This window comes from Onychomys torridus, chromosome 13 (genome assembly GCF_903995425.1).
Source record: "Onychomys torridus chromosome 13, mOncTor1.1, whole genome shotgun sequence".
Taxonomy (NCBI): Eukaryota; Metazoa; Chordata; class Mammalia; order Rodentia; family Cricetidae; genus Onychomys; species Onychomys torridus.
In genome coordinates, this window is record NC_050455.1 from 62,688,662 (window position 1) to 62,708,060 (window position 19,399).

Genomic DNA, 19,399 nt, shown 5'->3' on the forward strand with positions numbered 1-19,399 from the left:
TGGGGTTTGAGGTTTAGAAAGTTCAAACCATTCCCAGTTAGCTCTCTCTACCTGATTCTTGTGGATCAGATGTAAGCTGTCAGCTGCTGCTCCAAGCCACGCCTGCCCACCTGCCTGCCCACCCGCCTGCCATGCTCCCTCCCATTATGGTCACAGACTCACCCTCTGAAGCTGTGAGCCCCCAATAAACCCTTCTGTAAGTTGCCTTCATTGTGTCTTATCATAGCAATTTAAAGTTAACTAAAGCAAACTCTAATACTGAGCTAGACTATTTATTAGTCCTCTTTGTGTGTGTGTGTGTGTGTGTGTGTGTGTGTGTGTGTGTGTGAGAGAGAGAGAGAGAGAGAGAGAGAGAGAGAGAGCTCCTCTTTTTTTTTAAACTTAATTTTACATATCAGCCATGGGTTCCCATATCCTCCCCCTCCGCCCCTGACCCTGCCTTCACCCCTCCCCACCCCCATTCCTATCTCTTCCAGGGCAAAGACTCCCCTGGGGATTCAGCTCAACCTGGCAGATTCAGTCCAGGCAGATCCAGTCCCACTTCCAGGCTGAGCAAAGTGTCCCCACATAAACCCCAGGTTCCAAACAGCCAGCTCATGCACTAAGGACAGGCCCGGGTCCCACTGCCTGGGTGCCTCCCAAACAGTTCAAGCTATTCATTTGTTTCACTTATCCAGAGGGCCTGATCCAGTTGGGGGCTCCTCAGCTATTGGTTCATAGTTCATGTGTTTCCATTAGTTTGGCTATTTGTCCTTGTGCTTTTTCCAATCTTGGTCTCAACAATTCACACTCTTACAGTCCCTCCTCTTTCTCGACAATTGGACTCCTGGAACTCCACCTGGGGCCTGGCCAAGGATCTCTGGATCCACTTCCATCAGTTATTGGATGAGAGTTCTAGCATGACAGTTAGGGTGTTTGGCCATCCGATCACCAGACTAGGTCAGTTCGGGCTTTCTCTTGACCATTGCCAGTAGTCTACAGTGGAGGTATCATTGTGGATTTCTGGGGACCTCTCCAGCACTTTGCTTCTTCCTATTCTCCTGTGGTCTTCATTTATCTTCTTTGGGGTTTAATGCTGTGGTGTTATCTATTGCCTGTGCTTTTGAGGGTGTATCTGACTTCCTTAGGTTGCAATTTTCCTTCTAGTGCTTTCTATAGGACTGCATTTGTGGATAAGTATTGTTTAAATCTGGCTTTGTCTTGGAATGTTTTGTTCACTCCATCTATGATGATTGAAAGTTTTGCTGGGTATATTATTCTAGGCTGGCATCCATGATCTCTTAGTGTCTGCATTATATCTATCTAGGTCCTTCTGGCTTTCAAAGTCACCATTGAGAAATCGGGTGTTATTCTGAAGGTTTTGCCTTTATAAGTCACTTGGCCTTTTGCCTTTGCTGCTCTTAATATTCTTTCTTTATTCTGTATGTTTAGTTGTTTAATTATTATGTGGCGAGGGGACATTATGGGGATGGTCTAGTCTGTTTGGAGTTCTATAGGTTTCTTGTATCTTCATAGACATTTCCTTCTTTAAGTTGGGAAAGTTTTCTTCTATGATCTTGTTAAATATATTTTCTGTGCCTTTGAGTTGGTATTCTTCTCCTTCCTCTATCCCTATTATTCGTAGGTTTGGTCTTTTCATGGTGTCCCAAATTTCTTAGACATTTTGGGTCATGACTTTGTTGGCTTTAGTGTTTTCTTTGACTGATGAATCTATTTCTTCTACCATATCTTCAACACCAGAGATCCTCTCTTCCATCTCTTGCATTCTGTTGGTTATACTTGCCTCTGAAGTTCCTGTTTGTTTACTCAGATTTTTCTACTTCCAGCATTCCTTCTGCTAGTGTTTTCTTCATTTTTTCTATTTCCCTCTTCATGTCTTGGACTGTTTCCCTCATTTGTTTCGTTGCTTTTTCATGATTTTCTTTCAGGGACTTATTGTTTTCTTCTGCTTTAATTGTCCTTTCCTCTAGTTTTTTTTATAGCGTTCTTCCCATTTTTTGTTTGTCTGTTCCTCCACTTTATTTTTGATTTCCTTCTATATAAGGCTCTAGCCTCTTCATGATGTTACTTATAAGCTTGTTTTCTTCTGCTTCTTCTATTCTGTGATGTTCAGGTCTAGCTGTTGGAGAAGGGCTAGGTTCTGGTGATGCTGTATTGCTCTTTATTTTGTTGTATGTACTTCTGCCTTTGACGTCTGACCATCTCCTCCTGGATTCGTTCTTGGTCGTATCAGCACATTTGGTCCAGACAGAGCTGACAGATTTAGGGAGCCTCTCAGGTCCAGACGGAAGCTCTGGGCCGGATGGGAGCCCTGGTCCAGATGAGAGTGCTGGCCAGATAGGAGCTGGGGGCTGGACTCTGAGTCTCAGGAAGTGGCTTGGGTCTCCGTATCTTGTCCAGATGGGAACTCTCTCTGGTCCAGATGGGAGTTCCAGGGTAGATGGGAGCTGGGGGCTGGTCTCTGAGTCTCAGGAAGTGGCTGGGGTCTCGGGCAGATGGGTGTGGGGGCAGGGTGTGGAGACTGCAGGGTCTGCCTGCAGTCTTGGAAAAGGGGAACCTTCCCACGGGGCCGCCTAGTGGCCAGAAACTGGGGCCAAGTTGGGCAGGTCCTCCAGGGATGGCTGGTGCCCAGGGGTGGGACCTAGGGGCCTGTTTTGTTTTTTGAGCTGAGGATCTAACCAAGGGCTCTACCACTGAGCTAAATGTTTTTTTTTTTGTTTGTTTGTTTGTTTTTGTTTTTTGGTTTTTTTTTGAGTCAGGGTTTCTCTGTGTAACTTTGCACCTTTGCTGGAACTCACTTTGTAGTCCAGGCTGGCCTCGAACTCACAGAGATCCTCCTGCCTCTGCCTCCCGAGTGCTGAGATTAAAGGCATGCGCCACCAACGCCCGGCTTTTTTTTTTTTTTTAAATACTAGTCTTGCTATGTAGCCTAGGCTAACTTTAAATTTGGAATCCCCTGCCTCTGCCTCTTTAATGCAGAGATTGCATTCATGTATAGCCTTGCTTGATTCATATGAGATGTGCTTTTTAGAAAAGTTCTTTGAGACTTTCATACATATATACAATATCCTATCTGCCCACTGTCCATCCCTAACTCCTCTAGGATCCCCATCAATATCCCCCTCTAACTTCATGGCCTTAAAAAAAAAATAACCCACTGATATAGGCAAAGGTTTCCTGTCCCAGGAGCCACTTCCAAATTACCACACAGAGGCTTGTATTAATTGTAAATACTTAGCCAATAGGTCAGGCTTCTTACTAATTAGATCTTACATTTAAATTAACCCATTTCTCTGAATCTATGTATTGCTACATGGCTTAGTGTTCTCTGATTGTGTGAGACAAATCTTAAATTACTATGTCAGCCACCAGTGTGGCTCAGCTTAGTGCATGGCACTGGTCCATTATGCTGGAGGCTGGCTCCAGCCTGCAGGCAGTGTCTGTACAGTGAGCCTACCAAAGAGACTTTAGTTACCAGGGAGCTGTGCCAGGATGCTGTGTTTAGCTCCATGTTTTGAACTTTATTTCAGCTTTCTCAGGCATGATGTGGATATACATGGCTGGATGTTGGATGCCATAAGTAGACAGACTTTTCTTTAGGCTGCCACTTCACAAAAAAAAAATGACATGGAGATTTTTTTTATTAATTATGAAAGCTTGGCCTTAGCTTAACCCTTATAACTTAAATTAACCCATATGTTTAAATCTACATTGTTTTATGTGGCTCAGTTACCTTACTCTACATTGCACATCCTGAAATGAATGATAAGCGGTGCTGGTTACTGGAGGAAAGGTCATGGTCATGACAGAACCCGGTTGCTTAGTAGTGGAGAGCTTTATTAGGAGGAAGGGGGAGGAGGGACAAAAGGACCAGGCCTGGGGAGGAAAGAGAGAGAAAGATGGTGGGGTGGGGGGAGAAAGAGAGCAGAGCAGAACAGAGCAGAGAGAGAGAGAGAGAGAGAGAGAGAGAGAGAGAGAGAGGGTGGGGTCTGCATCATGGCTATTTAAGGCACAGATTGTGGGACCTTGCCACACCTTGATCACCAGGACACATTGATGATGTAAGATGCAAGACCCCTTGCTTAACTCCTGAACTGCACATATGCAGTCATGCAACTGGAGTAAGGGCAGAATTCTAACACATCCTGCTTCCTCAATGTCTAACTGGTGACTCCTCCTTTCTTCTTCCCAGAGCGCTCTCTATCCAGAAGTCCTGCCTATACCTCCTGCCTAGCTATTGGCCAGTCAGCTCTCTATTAAACCAATCACAGTGACACATCTTCACACAGTGTAAAGGAACATTCCACAACAACACTGAGTTCCGTAAGTTAGTGGGCTGACAGTCTGGTTAGTTCCTATCCCTATGTAGTAAAAGGGATGGAGGTCTAAGTATAACCAGCAATCCTGGCTAATTTCTGGCTGGGAATAATTAACTGAGAAGTAGACCATGTCAAGGATAGGGATGGGGAGTCCCTCAGGTTCTTGGACAGTGGGAGGTGAGACTTTGGCTCTGGATGTGTCAAGTGCATTTAGGAGAGAGTTGGTCAGACCTTGACATGGGTAAAGTTGGATGCCTATGTTCTTCCTGTTTCACAAAGGCCAGATTCTTTTTAAGGATTTTTTTTCCAGGAAAGCTTCAGTTTCAATACACCAATTTTTACAATGAAAACTCCCTGTTCTTGGCAACTAAGAGGCCCAGCCACATGACATGCATAGAATTGTGAACTCTGTATTTCTATCTGACAGGATACATTCTCATAACTTTCCTTTTCCCAATACAACCAGACATTTAAATTGAGCATCAGTGAGCAAAGGCCAAAATGAATATAGGTTACTGGTCTGTAGTCACACTAGCCAATACAATACCTTCCTTGCATCTGTCTTCCTCAGTTCCCAGGTCAAAGCCTGAGGGTGGTGCAGGTTGGACCATAACCCTGTATTCAGACTAAACAGAAGACTCAGGAGGAAATAGAGGGACAGGGAGTGGAAGTACCAGGAGCCTGATGAAACCTTAGTGGGTCATTTGGCATCCTCATCTGTGGCTTCCAATTTCTTTACCTGGGTGTGGTGGATCCATGGTGTATTTCCAGCTGCTTTCAAAGCTGTAGGCATGGAGCAAATCACCTTCTAGGGTTCTTTCCAAGTTGGTCCCAGCACCCCTTTGGTGACCTGCTTGACCCAGACAGTATCACTAGACTCAAACAAGGGGAAACTGGTGGACTTGAAGGTCAGTAGGGTCTCTCACATAGTCTGATGAATGGACTTTATGGAAGACTAGAGGGTCTGTAATGACTTGGGAAAGGAGTGGCTAGAGAGTCCTACCAACTGCTGGTCTCTGAGCCTGGGAAACTGTGGGGGAGATATTTTTGTTTGTTTTGTTTTGTTTTTCTATTTTCTTTTCTCATACAATGCATCCTGATTGAATCCTCCCCTCCCTTTACCCCTACCAGGCCCTCTTCTCACACTTATCCTTTCCCCCAGATCTGCTGCTCCTCCATTTCCCTTCTGGAAAGAGCAGACCTCCCAGTGATATCAACTGAACATGGCATAACAAGATGCAATAAGATGAGGCACAAACCCTTATATCAAGGCTGGATGAGGTAACCCAGTAGGAAGAAAAGGATCCCAAGAGCAGACAAAAGAGTTAGCGACACCTCCAACCCCATGGTTAGGAGTTCCACAAAAACCCCAATCTAAAACCACAGCATATACACAGAAAATCTAGCATAAACCATGAAGCCTCCATGCTTGCTGCTTCAGGCACTGTGAGCCCCTGTGAGCCTTGATTAGTTCATTCTGTGAGCAATGTTCTCCTGATGGCCTCAATACCCCTGGCTCCTACAATTCTTCCTCCCTCTCTTCCACAGAGTTCCCAAAGCTCTACCTGATGTTTGGCTGTTGGTCTCTGCATCTTCTCCCATCATCTTCTAGAGGAAGCCTTTCTGATGGTGATTGGGCTAGGCACCAATCTATGAGTATAGCAGAATATCATTAGGAATCATTTCATTGACTTTTTTTTGGTCAATCTTATTTGGTTCTATCCTAGGTCTTTGAACCATTCGGCTTCCAGTTCCTGGCCATCCAGGCAGTGTCAGGCATGGGCTCCCTCTCATGGCATGGGCCTCAAGTTAGACCAGTCATTGGTTGGCCACTCCCACAAGCTCTGAGGCACCATTGCCCCCACCACATCTTGCAGGCAGGACAGGTGTGGGTCAAAGGTTTTGTGGTTGAGTTAGTGTCCCAGTATGGGGGAGGTCTTTTAAACATAATTCTCATAGAGGATAAATCTCTCTATATATGGGGTTCAGTGAGCCCAAATCAAAGCAAAGGAAAGAGGTCTATCTACCCTTCACTAGACTCCAATAAGAGTTTTGTTGGAGTTTCTTTTAATGTCCTGTTTATTCTTTTTACCTGCCCGGACCTCTGAGTTCTATAAGCACAATGAAATTTACAATCTTGACTCAATCTTTACTATACTGCTAATAGAGAGGTTTTGGCTATGAAAGCTGGGTCATTGTCAAACCCCATTGCCAAAGCAGGGGACCAGTTTGTGGAGGAGCTTTTTAAGCTACTATTTGAGCAGTTTCAGTCCGAGGAGGGAATACTTTTACCCTCCCAGAGAAAGTACTCATAAAAACTAGTAAGTACTTTTATCCTTCCTTTGAAGGCCAAATCTCAGTGAAGTCTGCTTTCCAGGGTTCACTGGGGCATTGGTCTCTCATCTAGACCCCTTCCTGGATTTACTTGAACACAAACCTGGCATCTGACTGAGACATCCCATTTTAGGCCGTCCAGTCTAGGTGTAATATACCTTGGTCTGAGCAACTCAGAAGCTTTTGTAGACCCCAGATGAGTGGCCTGGTGAAGATTAGTTATCAGAGTCCTGCCAGTTGTTTCTGAGAGAATGGTTTTTTCCTCAGGTGTCCTCCACCAACCTGTGGGTTTGAGATGTCCATCTTTTTTTCTTTTTGCATCCTTTCTTTCTTCTTGGTTATACCATGGAGTCTCAGGTACCCCCTGGTCAGAGTATGTCCTCAGAATATGAATAGAGTCCACTGGTCTTGGGGCCATTTGTTGGGTATCCAGGGCAGCAGACTCCTTTACCTCTTGCCACAGGGGAGTCATCTTTTTGATGTCCTTGAAGTAGAGCAGTGGAGGATAGTAATTTGTAGGGGCAGCCAAATAGCTTCTAGGAGGGCCAAGATTTAATGTCCTTTCCTCCAGCAGTGAGAAGCTCTCTTTCACTATCAATCATACCATAGGCATGCACAGTAGAGAAAGCATAGTGGCTGTCTACATACATGGCATTGAACTTTCCTTTTCTCTGTCTGAGAACCTGGATAAGACTGGTCACTTCTGCTCTCTGGGCTGAACTACCTGGCTTGAATTTAAATCATTTCATTTAAAGTACCTACATATTCAGTTAAAGCTCCCACATACCTGGTTTCATCTTTCATCTCATGACAGTCATGGATGAGCACCCATTGGTGCTCATCAGGTAAGAGGGTAGCGGGATTGATGGCAGTAGGCTTCTCATACTGGACTCCAGGGTGGTTCAGGAGCAGGGCCTAGTTCTGGGTCACACAGGCATTAGACAGCAGGCATTCTAGTGTTCTTGGAGGTGGGCCTCAATGGTGTGGGATGCTATGAGTATAAGATCCTGACCCAGAGATAACCTCGGGTTTTTGTTGTTGTTGTTGTTGTTGTTGTTTAAAGACTAGTGGTAGCTCTTAGACAGATGGGTCATCATCCTGTGGCTATAGGGTCCAATCATTTGGACAGTTATGTCACAGGGTGTTTCCTGGCCCCAAAGTTTGAGTTGAAATCTCTTTTGTAATGGCTTCTGTTTCATGGACAAACAGATGAAGAAGTTTTGAAACATAGGAGAGTTCTAGGGCTGGAGCTGAAGTCAGAGCTGTTTTTAAAGCCTTGAATGTCTTCTGTTTAGTCTCAGTCCAGATTAAGGGGCTCAGTAGCCCCCTTTGTGCTGGTGTCTAGAGGCCTTGCTATTTCTGCAAACTTTGCTATCCAGAGGCAGCAACACATACTCCTGGGGACTCTTGAACCTGTCTCTTTGGAGTCAGGATCTGAAGGAGTGCAGCAATCCTACTCTGAGATCAACTCCTTTTGTCTCCCTTCAGCTAGCAGCCCAACTAGGTGACCCTGCTGTACCAAAGTTGGCCTTTCTCAGCCAACAATCTGTAGCCCAATCTATAGACTGGAACTCTTGTAGCAGTCCCTCACTGGCTCTTTTATAATATACTTTCCCGAGAAACCCCTGATGGGAGGGCAGGAGTTCAGCATTTAACATCTTATCAAACAGCATTGAAGACTTTTTAAATCCTTGGGGCAACATGATCCAGATAAGTTGCCTGCTGTAGCCTCTCTCTCTGGGTCTGCCCCTTTAAAAGCAATGGCTCAACTGAAATGCATATTTCAGGTCCAAGACAGTGTATAGCTGTTTCTCTGGAAGACTCAGACTCATGAGAATCAGAGGTCTCAGGTTTCTTCACAGGCCTGAGAGCTGTATTCCACAGGGGCTGACGGAGCACCGGGATGGTGCTGTCTCTCCAGGCCAGGCAACACAGACTGCAATTTCTCCTTGTCTCCAGGCTCACTGGGGGTTGTTTAACCTGGACTGAGGTAGTCGACCTGGTTAGTTGAACAGGTATAGGACCTTGGTGTTGGGCCAGTCCTGGGGGGATGGTTTCTGCCCATACTCCCAGGAGTATTTGTTGTTAATCTGAGAGAAAGTCCAACTGTATCTCATTGTCAGAGAAGGTGATGGTGGCTTTCAGTTTATGGAAAAGGCCTTCTCCCTATCAGTTCTCTGTTGTTAAATGCCTTTTGAGCTACCTCTGGCATCTGAGACCTATTTATATCTTTAATTTTTCTTTTTAACTTTTGTAACTTTTTTTCTAATATCTGGTGCCAACTGGATGACAAAGGAAACCTTTTCAGCAACTGTCTTTAATCCTTTTAAAGAGGACCCCGCAAACATTGTTTAAAGTCTCTTTGGTCAGGGTTGGACAGAAGAGAAAATCCATTCTTTCCAGGCGGCATCATCTAGCAGCAGTCTCCCCGTCCAGTCTGGGGCCAGTTTTTCTCCTTTTTTTTTTTTTTTTTTTTTCCAGAGGAAGGTAGGTTTTGAGTTTTCCAATTATATGGATCATTGACTGAAAAGATGTAAATCATGGAAGGGAAAGAAATGGAACTTCCTCTTTTCCCTTCCCTAGGGCTGTTTGAGCAGGTGAGGAGCACAGGGAGCACACACTTGGGGACTGCTTCACTGTCCCTATGTGCATTCTGCTTAGATGTCAGGGGCCCCTGGATGAGAGGCACAGCTTCTCCATCCCCCTACACAGGGACCTACGTGGAAACAAGGAAGAGCTCTGGGAATGGGACAGGTAGAGTTTTTGTTTTGTTTTGTTTGAGAGTTTCTCTGGGCAACCTGGCAAAGTCAAAAGGATTTGAGTTCCCAATAGGAAGGGGGCATAGACAACACCATGGAGGGTGTTGTCTCACACCAGAGAAAACCACTAGTCAATACAGGGAAACAGAATTAACAGGAACACACACACACACACACACACACACACACATACACACACATACACACACACACAGGGGTAGCCACCACACATTTGAAACACATAGGGGAATTTGGTGACATTTCACACAGATTCTGGATATGTAATGACTGTGTCCAACTTCTCCTATGTGTCCTAACAGAAGGTGCCTTAACCAGACTTACTGTTAATTCCAAGGGGTAAGAATAAGCTCATTATCACAAATTTTGAGCCAAAATTGAAGCAAGCTTTATTAAATAATAGCCAGGATGATGGACACTGGCCAGGTCTATACCCAGGACTCCCAGAGAATGGTACCAAATTACATTAGTCAAAGGCTTATAAAGGCAAAACCCAAGGCTACAAACTTCCCACCCTCATCCAATAGGAGGCAAACACGCATCCTGATGTATTTCCTGCCTATGTACCTCCTGCCTATGCACGATCAAGCACACATCCTGTGCAGTTGGGGCAACCAAGCTTGTTTATAGAAGCAAAAACATGTGGCTTGTTATCTTATATGAACAACAGCCCCTAGCATTACAGGATGTTATCTGTTCTTGGGCAAGTGGGGCTTACAGGTTAGAGATATTGTTTTATAGATCTCTTAAAGCATAGTAATTTAGACCTAAAACATAACTTTAGCCCTTACATTTTCTCCAGAGGTGACAGACAAGGAAACTGTTTAATTTGTTTCCTTATGAGGTAGAGGTATCAGACTCGTCGAAAGTGTTAGACAGTGGTTGATCAAAGGGAATTGTGGGGACCTGGAACATCTCAGGTTGTGAAGCCCCTAGGGGCCCCTTGAGCACCACACTCTTCCCTGTTCCAAGGGGTTGTGAGATTCTCAGTGTCCCAAGGTCTGGTCTCTAGAATCTTGATGGAACCTCCAGAGATGTGGGGTGTGCACCAGAGAAGACTGCGTAGACATGGGTTTAAGCCAATGGAAAGTCTTTATTAGCTGGCTGGTGACTACATTGAGTGCTCTGGATCTCACTGAAGCCCCAAGCCTTTCTCAGGGTGAGCGACTAAGTATAAAACCATATCATGGGTTGACATACTTCTGTTAAAAAGAACAGGTAGTTAGAAGTGGAACTACAGGAACAAAAAAGCAAGGTTAGAAACATTCCCAGAACTATGGATTTTAATGAATTAGGTCTTTGTTTTCTTTTTGGCTGGGTGGTGCTATCTACGTGCTGTATTTTATGGTCTGAATGGTACTTCCATCATGGAGTCAGTTATGCTAAGATCAGGGGGCATATTAAATATAGCTAGAACATATTTTTCCCATTCTTTGGACCTGCGTCTTCACTCAATTAGCAGTTTATTTTGCTATACAGAAGTTTTAACCAATATCCCTACTTGTATTCTAAGTTAGTAACTATCCTTAATGGTAAGATGTATGTCTTAAAGGGAGCAAAAAAAGATGGATCCTTTTAACTTTCTTTTTTAATTAAAAATATTATTTTAAAATCACGTGTAGGTTTGTGTGTTTGCATGTGGATATGTGCATGTGAACACTGATGCCCTCAGAGACCAGAGGCATTGGACCCCTGGAGCCAGAGTTACAGCTGGTTGTGAGCTGACAAAAGGGTGCTGGGATCCTAACTCTGGTCCTCTAGAAAAACAGCAAGTGCTCTTAACTGCTGAGCCAGGTCTTCAACCCCTGCATCCTATTTACTACTCCAGTTTGTTAATCTGTGTCTTTTTTTGGGGGGGGGAGTTAAGCCCATTAATACTCAATAATATTGAAAGATATGTTTTAATTGCTGTCATTTTTATGATTTTGTGATTTTTTTTTAAAGATACTCTTTGATTGACTGCCCTGATATTGTTTATTTTTCCCTGTGGCCTCTTAGGCATGTTTATCCTTCTTTGGGGTCTGAAGTATTCCTTCAAGTATCCTCTGTGGGGCTGGCTTAAGGGTCATAAATTCCTTTGGTTTGTTTTTATCATGGAAAGTTTTTGCTCCCCCTTCACTCATAACAATAGTGCTGCTGAGTATAATAGTCTGGATTGGCACTTGTGTTTTTCCAGAGCTTCAAGTGTCTCTTCCCAAGATTTCCTAGCTTTGAACATTTCTATCAAGAGCTGGTAAGATGGCTCATGGCTGATGGTGCTTGCCACCAAGTGTTGTGGGATAATCTTTGTGTACACTGTGAAGATGTATCTTTGCCAAGGTGCTTTCTGAGTGGTTTAATAAAGAGCCGAATGGTCAATAGCTATGTAGGAGAGGATAAATGGGATTTCTGAGGAAAGAGAGGAAGAGGAGAAGGAATCTAGGTGTGCAGATTATGCCAGCAAGACTTGGAGCAAGTCAGACATACAGTACAGAGGAGAGGTAACCAAGGCACATGGTGAAAGGCCATTGTAAGGGAAACAAGCCCCCCCCCACTAGCTCTGCTAATTGCAGATTCAGTGGGAAATACTGCACTCTGCCCCCATGCCCCATATCAGAAAAGTTAGCCCACCATGCTGTGCTAACAGGATGCTTGCCAATTAACCCCTGGGGTTGTGTTTGCAAGATAAATTGCTTGAGAAGAATGCTTGCCAAATAACCCCTGGGGTTGTGTTTGCAAGATAAATTGCTTAAGAAGAATGCTTGCCAAATAACCCCTTGCTAGATAAGCTTGGAATTCGTTTACCTACCCAGACTCTGAGAAAAGACCGTGGAGACATCTGGCGTCTAGGTGTCTACACTCTGGGTGACCCCACTCCCCTGCCCTGGTAGAACTGCTTCATAAAAGACCTGTGAGCCTTAAACTCGGGGTCACCAGCTACTCCTCGCGCTGGTGCCCCACGAGCTCGTGCTAAAAATAAAGCTTCATTTGTGACCCGATATCGGAGTGAAGCTCTCTGTTTTGTATGCCGACCCTAACAATGGCAACAGGTAGATTAATAAAAACAGTTAATTAAATTATAAGAGCTAGCTGAGGACAAGCCCAAGCTTTCATAATCAATATTAAATCTCTGTGTCATTATTGGGGAGCTGTTGGTTTCACAAAGAAAAGTCTGGCTACATTTGAGAAAGCTTGCTACAACCAAGTAAGTCTCTGATGACCTGGCCTTGATCCTCAGAACCCACACAGTAGAAGGAGAGAACAGACTCCCATAGGTAATCAACACATGCACTTAATTAATTAATTTAAATGTAAATTTAAAAGTTTTTATAGAGTTCTCAGCTACTCTTCTAATGGGCTGCCATTATATGTGTCTTGGTCCTTCTCTCTTGCAGCTTTCAATACCCTTTCTTGATTTTGAAATTTTGCTGTAATATGTGATGGCTCCCTTTTCTGGTCCCATCTATTTGGTATTCTGTTGGCCTCTAGTACCTGTAGGGGCATCTCAAGATTGGAAATTTTTCTTTCATAACTTTATTAAAAATGATTTCTTTGCCCTTGACCTGGAATTATTCTCCTTATTCTATGCTCACATCTCATTGTTAGATCTTTTTGTAGTGCCTCAGAGACCCTGTGTGTTCAATTCATGTGTTAACTTTCACATTTTCTGAGGCTGTGATCCTAGTCTTCTACTTTGTGTTTTCCACGTGGCTCATTTTGTTGCTAAGGCTTTCCAGTGAACTTTTCATGAATTTTTCCCCCTCATTTCCAGCTTCATTTCACTTTGAGTTTTCTATCAGTTTATCCCTGTCCTCTCAGTTCATTGAGTCCTCTTCAAGTTCTTTGAATTCTTTGAATTTGTTTATAACTGTCCTTTTGAATCCTGTGTTTTCTTTTCTTTTAATAAAAAAATTTTATTCGTTTTTACATACCAACCACAGTTCCATCTCCCACTTGTCCTCCAGCTCTCCCCTCCCCCATCTCCTCTCAACCCGCCTCCTAGCCACTCCTCCAAAAAGGTAAGACCTCCCAAGGGAAGTCAACAAAACCTGGTACATTAAATTGAGGAAGGACCAAGCTCCTCCCCGCTGCATCAAGGCTGAGCAAGGCATCCCCCCATAGGGAATGGGCTCCAAAAATCTGGATCATGCACCAGAGATAGATCCACTGCCAGGGGCCCCTCAAACAGACCAAGCTACACAACTGTCACATGCAGAGGGGCTAGTTCGGTCCCATGCAGGCTCCACAGCTGTCAGTCTAGAGTTCTTGAGTTCCCACGAGCTTGGTTCAGTTGTTTCTGTAGATTTACCCATCCTGATCTTGACCACTCTTGCTCATAGAATCCCTCTTCCCTCTCTTCAGCTGGACTCCTGGTGCTTGGCCTGGTGCTTGGCTATAGATCTCTGTATCTGCTTCTATCAGTTATTGGATGAAGGCTGTATGATGACAGTTAGGATATTCACCAATCTGATTATAGGGGAATGTCAGTTCCTGTACCTTCTCCACTATTGCTAGGAGTCTAAGCTGGGGGTCATCCTTGTGGATTCCTGGGAATTTCCTTAGTGCTGGCTTTCTCCTTAACCCCATAATGACTCCCTCTATCAAGATATCTCTTTCATTGCTCTCCCACTCCCTCCCTCTCCCAGTTTGACCATCCCATTCCCTCATGTTCTCATCCCCGATTCCCTCTCCTCTATCACCCCCAACCCCAGTTTATCCAGGAGATCTCATCTATTTCCCCTTTCCTGGAAAATCCATGCATCCCTCTTAGGGTCCTCTGTGTTACCTAGCTCTTCTGTAGCTATGGATTATAGTCTGGTTCTCCTTTGTTTTACATCTAGTATCCACTTATGAGTGAGTACATACCATGTTTGTCTTTCTGAGTCTGAATTACCTCACTCAGGCTGATTTTTTTCTGATTTTAGCCATTTGCCTGCAAATCTCATGAGGTCATTGTTTTTTACAGCTAAGTAATATTGTGTGTTATCAGTTGAGGGGCATCTAGGTTGTTTCCAGGTTTTGTTAATTATGAATAAAGTTGCTATGAACATAGTTGAGCAAGTATCTTTGTAGTATAATTGAGCATCCTTTGGGTATATGCCCAACAGTGGTATCACTGGGTCTTGAGGTAGATTGACTCCCAATTTTCTGAGAAGTCACCATACTCATTTCCAAAGTGGCTATACAAGTTTGCATTCCCACCAACAGTGGAGTATTCCCCTTACTCCATATCCTCTCCAACATAAGCTATCATCAGTGTTTTTGATCTTAGCCATTCTGACAGGTGTAAGATAGTATCTCAGAGTCATTTTGATTTGCATTTCCCTGATAACTAAGGATGTTGAGCAATTCCTTAAATGTCTTTCAGCCATTTGAGATTCTTCCATTGAGAATTCTCTGTTTATATCTATAACCCATTTTAATTGGATTATTTGATATTTTGATGTCTAATTTCTTGAGTTCTTTATATATTTTTGAGATCAGTCCTCTGTCAGATGTGGGGTTGATGAAAATCTTTCCTATTCTGTAGGCTGTTGTTTGGTCTTATTTACCATGTCCTTTGGCCTACAGAAGCTTCTCAGTTTCAGGAGGTCCCATTTATTTATAATGTCTGTGCTACTGGTGTTATATTTAGGAACTGGTCTCCTGGGCCAATGCATTAAGGGCTACTTCCCACTTTCTCTTCTATCAGGTTCAGTGTACCTGGATTTATGTTGAGGTCTTTGATCCACTTGGATTTGAGTATTGTGCAGAGTGATATATCTGGATATATTTGCAATCTTTTACCTGATGACATCCAGTTATGACAGCACCATTTGTTGAAGATGCTTTTTTCTTCTCCATTGTACAGTTTTGGCTTATTTTTCAAAAATCAGGTGTTCATAGGTGTGCAAATTAGTGTCAGGGTCTTCAATTTGATTCCATTGGTCCATGTGTTTGTTTTTGAGCCAATACCAAGCTATTTTTATTACTATAGCTTTAGTAGAGCTTGAAGTCAGGGATGGTGATGCCTTCAGAAGTTCATTTATTATACAGCAATAAATTGTTTTGGCTATCCTGGGTGTTTTTTGTTTTTTTTTTTTCACTATGAAGTTGAGTATTGTTCTTTCAAAGTCTGTGAAGAATTGTGTGGGATTTTGATGGGGATTGCATTGAATCTGTAGATTGCTTTTGTTAAGGTTGACATTTTTATTATGTTGATTCTACCTATCCAAGAGCATAGAAGATTGAATCCCATATTTTCTATCTCATTTAATTTGTTCTCCTTTGGGATCATTACTGTACCATTGGTGCTTGGATGGGGCACATTGTCTTCTTCTTCTTCTTCTTCTTCTTCTTCTTCTTCTTCTTCTTCTTCTTCCTCTTCTTCTTCTTCTTTTTCTTTTTTTTTTGTACTGGGTGTATTTTTCCAACAAGTCCTGGGTATCTGCAGTTAGTTTGCTGGTTGTGAGTTTTGTTATGTATTTTTAGCTTACTAAACCTGGTACCTGTAGGTGATTGGTGGGCTAGACCACTTGGGAGGAGAATGGAGGGTAGGAGGTGGATAGAGAAGAGGAGGCTGTCTTACCAGTCCTCTCCATTATGGGCTCTTGTGGCCAGTAGACTGGAGCAGGCTCACCAGGCTAGGGAGGGATCATGGGCATTGAAGATGAAGGGAGTACCTTGCCTGTTCCCTAATCAGCAGGTCTGGCCAAGAAATATTCTAATCTGTTGTGAAAAGGCCACTCACAGATCTTCAGTGCAAAATGATGAGAAGAAATCTATGTGGATCACAGCTTTATTCCTGGAGAGAAGTGCATCTCCCTTTTGTTTTTGAGACAGAATTTGACTGTTACTGTTGTTGGTTGTTTTTACTCTTTTGAGGGGCCTGCCACCTAGCTCCCACATAAATCACATGCAGGGGCTTATTCTTAATTATGAATGCTTGGCCTTAGCTTGGCTTGTTTCTTGCCTGCTTTTCTTAACTTAAATTATCCCATCTATCTTTGGCCTTGGGGCTTTTATCTTTCTCTATTTCTATGTACCTTTTCTTTCCTCCTTGGTCTGTGTCTGGATGTGTAGCTGGGTGGCTGGGTGGCTGACCCCTGAAGTTTTCCTCCTTCCTTCCTTCTTTTCTCCTCCCAGATTTCTCCTTCTATTAGTTCTCACTGCCTGCCAGCCCTGCCTATCCTTCATCTTGCCTTGACATTGGCCATGCAGCTTTTTATTAGACCATCTGGTGTTTTAGACAGGCACAGTAACACAGCTTCATAGAGTTAAACAAATGCAACATAAACAAAAGTATTATACTTTAAGATAATATCCCCCACCATTCCCACCCATTTCTTCTAAACAAAAATGAAAGGTTTTAATTTTAACATAGTAAGACTATATACAATAAGAACAATTATCAAGTAAAGATTACATTTACAATGTACTGAATTCCAATTTATTTGTATCTGATCAGTTTAAAGAAAGTACTTCATAATCTATCCTATCTTAATAAATTCAAATTTTTATACCAAATTTACTTTCTGTCATATCTAAAGAAAACTGCAACTATAATTATCTAGTCTTCAACTGCATCAAAGGCTCCAGAAGGGTATAATATTATTTAAACAAAAAGTGCATTGCAAAAAATTTTCAAAAACTCTAGAAGTGACAGAGATGTTTGACTACCTGGACAGTCACCCAAAGTTCCTCTGTAATGTTGGGGCATCTAGCATCAGCCTATAGGCCCAGAATATCTGGCAAACTTTTCAGACAATCAGGAAATTTGAAGGACTGTCCTGCCTTGTATTGACAAAGTTAATCAGTCGGTTTCCTCTTTGTCCTGCAGAATATCTGGCAGTTTATTTTGTGAAGTAGGAACCTTGAAGGACTATCCTGCCTTGGTTTTGCAAAGTTCAGTGGTCACTTTGCTGTGGGTCCTGCAATATACAATATACAATCAGGCAGTCCAGGCAAAAGCAGTTTCTTTGCCCAGTGACTAACCCTGCCACAATGAAAGCAGTTTCATTCAATGCCCATCATCTCTAACATAAATTGGTACTTCCAGGAGCAGATGTGTCTCATTGTCATGAAAACCTGTAGGTTAATAAAATATTTTAAATGCCATATCCTGTACATAGATCTTTGAAGTGTTTGAAAACCATTTAGCTATCTAAATATATCTATTTAACCTTGAAAACATAATGTGACTACAAGTTTCATTAATAAAGATTAACTACTAACCTCATTTCTTAGTTACACATTGCATTTTTAAAATGAGCTACATAAGCAAAATACTTCAAACAAGAGTAGAAGCATATATACAGTATAGCAAAAGTAACTTCAAATTTGTATCAATACACCAAAATCCATGCCGATACACAATATCTGAGATTTAATAGTTGTCTTTTTATCCTATATCCCTATATTCCTCTAAATATAACAAGCATCCATAACCCACTAAATAACCAAAAGCCTCTCACACCTCTCTTGGGAATGTGGGCATCATGTTCTCCAAACTGCTTCCTGCTCTATGTGGACAAAGTATCTTTAGGATCCCTGAGAAAAATTTGAGATAATGGCCAAGTCCTGAGAGGGCCAGAAGTAACCTTTGCTGATAGATATCACCTGTTTCATACCTGGTCCAGTTTCATACCTGATCCATATTAACCTGGCACAAATCCACAGCCTCTTGTTTCCTATGGAAATGAAAGCAAAGCCTCTTCTCCAAAGCACTTTTTATTTCTCTTTGACAAATACATTTTTTGAGGTTTTAAAGTGAAGGCATTCCTAAAGTATACAGGCTGGTTTATTTCAACACTTCCTCTTTCATTCCCATGTCTCTTAGCAATTGTTGTTTGCTTATCAACATTCAAAACATTCAAAGATCAGCACAATAACATACAGGTTCCAGACTCCCTGTGTATTCCCCATCTCTACATGGCTTATTATTTTTCATTATTTTATTCTCTCTTTAAAGACTTTGTTACTTTGACTGCACAAGCAAGCTTTAGACTGCTAAGCTACACCTGATCCTCCACACCACCCTCTTGTCTAGCTCTGCCCTCTTCTAGGTTCATGAGAGTCAAGCCTAAAGCTTGTGGCCCCATTAGAGGTTTGTTTGATCTGGAACTGCAGTCAACCCTCCCAGTTGTAGGAAACCACAAGCAAGTGGGGTGTTTGTTTTGTTTTGTTTTTTACTTAGCTTGCTGTTTCTATTTAGTGCTGCCTGCTCATCAGCAGTGCCTCTTAAAGGACTGGTATCTTTTTTGCCCCAGCTTTCTCAGGCCCTACCTAGGTAGATATATGCCAAAAATATGTTGGTTGTTTTTATTCTTTTCAGGGGCCTACCGTCTAGCTCCCAAATAAATCACACACAGAAGCTTATTCTTAATTATAAATGCTTGGCCTTAGCTTGGCTTGTTTCTTGCCAGCTTTTCTTAACTTAAATTATCCCCCATCTATCTTTGGCTTCAGGGCTTTTATCTTTCTCTATTCCTGTGTACCTTTTCTTTCCTTCTTAGTCTGTGTCTGGATGTGTAGCTGGGTGGCTGGGTGGCTGGGTGGCTGGCCTCCTGGGTGGCTGGCCTCCTTCCTCTCTCCTTCCTTCCTTCCTTCCTTCCTTCCTTCCTTCCTTCCTTCCTTCTTCTTCTTCTTCTTCTTCTTCTTCTTCTTCTTCTTCTTCTCCCCCTCCTCCTCCTCCTCCTCCTCCTCTTCTTCTTCTTCTTCTTCTTCTTCTTCTTCTTCTTCTTCTTCTTCTCTCCTCCCAGATTTCTCTTATTAATTCTCACTGCCTGTCAGCCTTGTCCATCCTTTCTCTTGCCTTGACATTGGCCATACAGCTTATTAAACCATCAGGTGTTTTAGACAGGTACAATAACACAGCTTCACAGAGTTAAACAAATGCAACATAAACAAAAGTAATACACTTTAAAATAATATTCCCCAACATCTTAGCTAGCTGGCCCCAACATCCTGAATTCAAGTGATACTCTTCCATTAGCTTTCTAAGTACCTGGG

General features: G+C 42.8%; 1 protein-coding gene across 1 annotated transcript in view; it reads left to right on the forward strand.

Moving 5' to 3' along the window:
• The window catches only part of Cfap53 (cilia and flagella associated protein 53), a 56,458-nt gene that overhangs the window by 21,464 nt on the left and 15,595 nt on the right, over positions 1 to 19,399 (forward strand). The window lies entirely within an intron of this gene.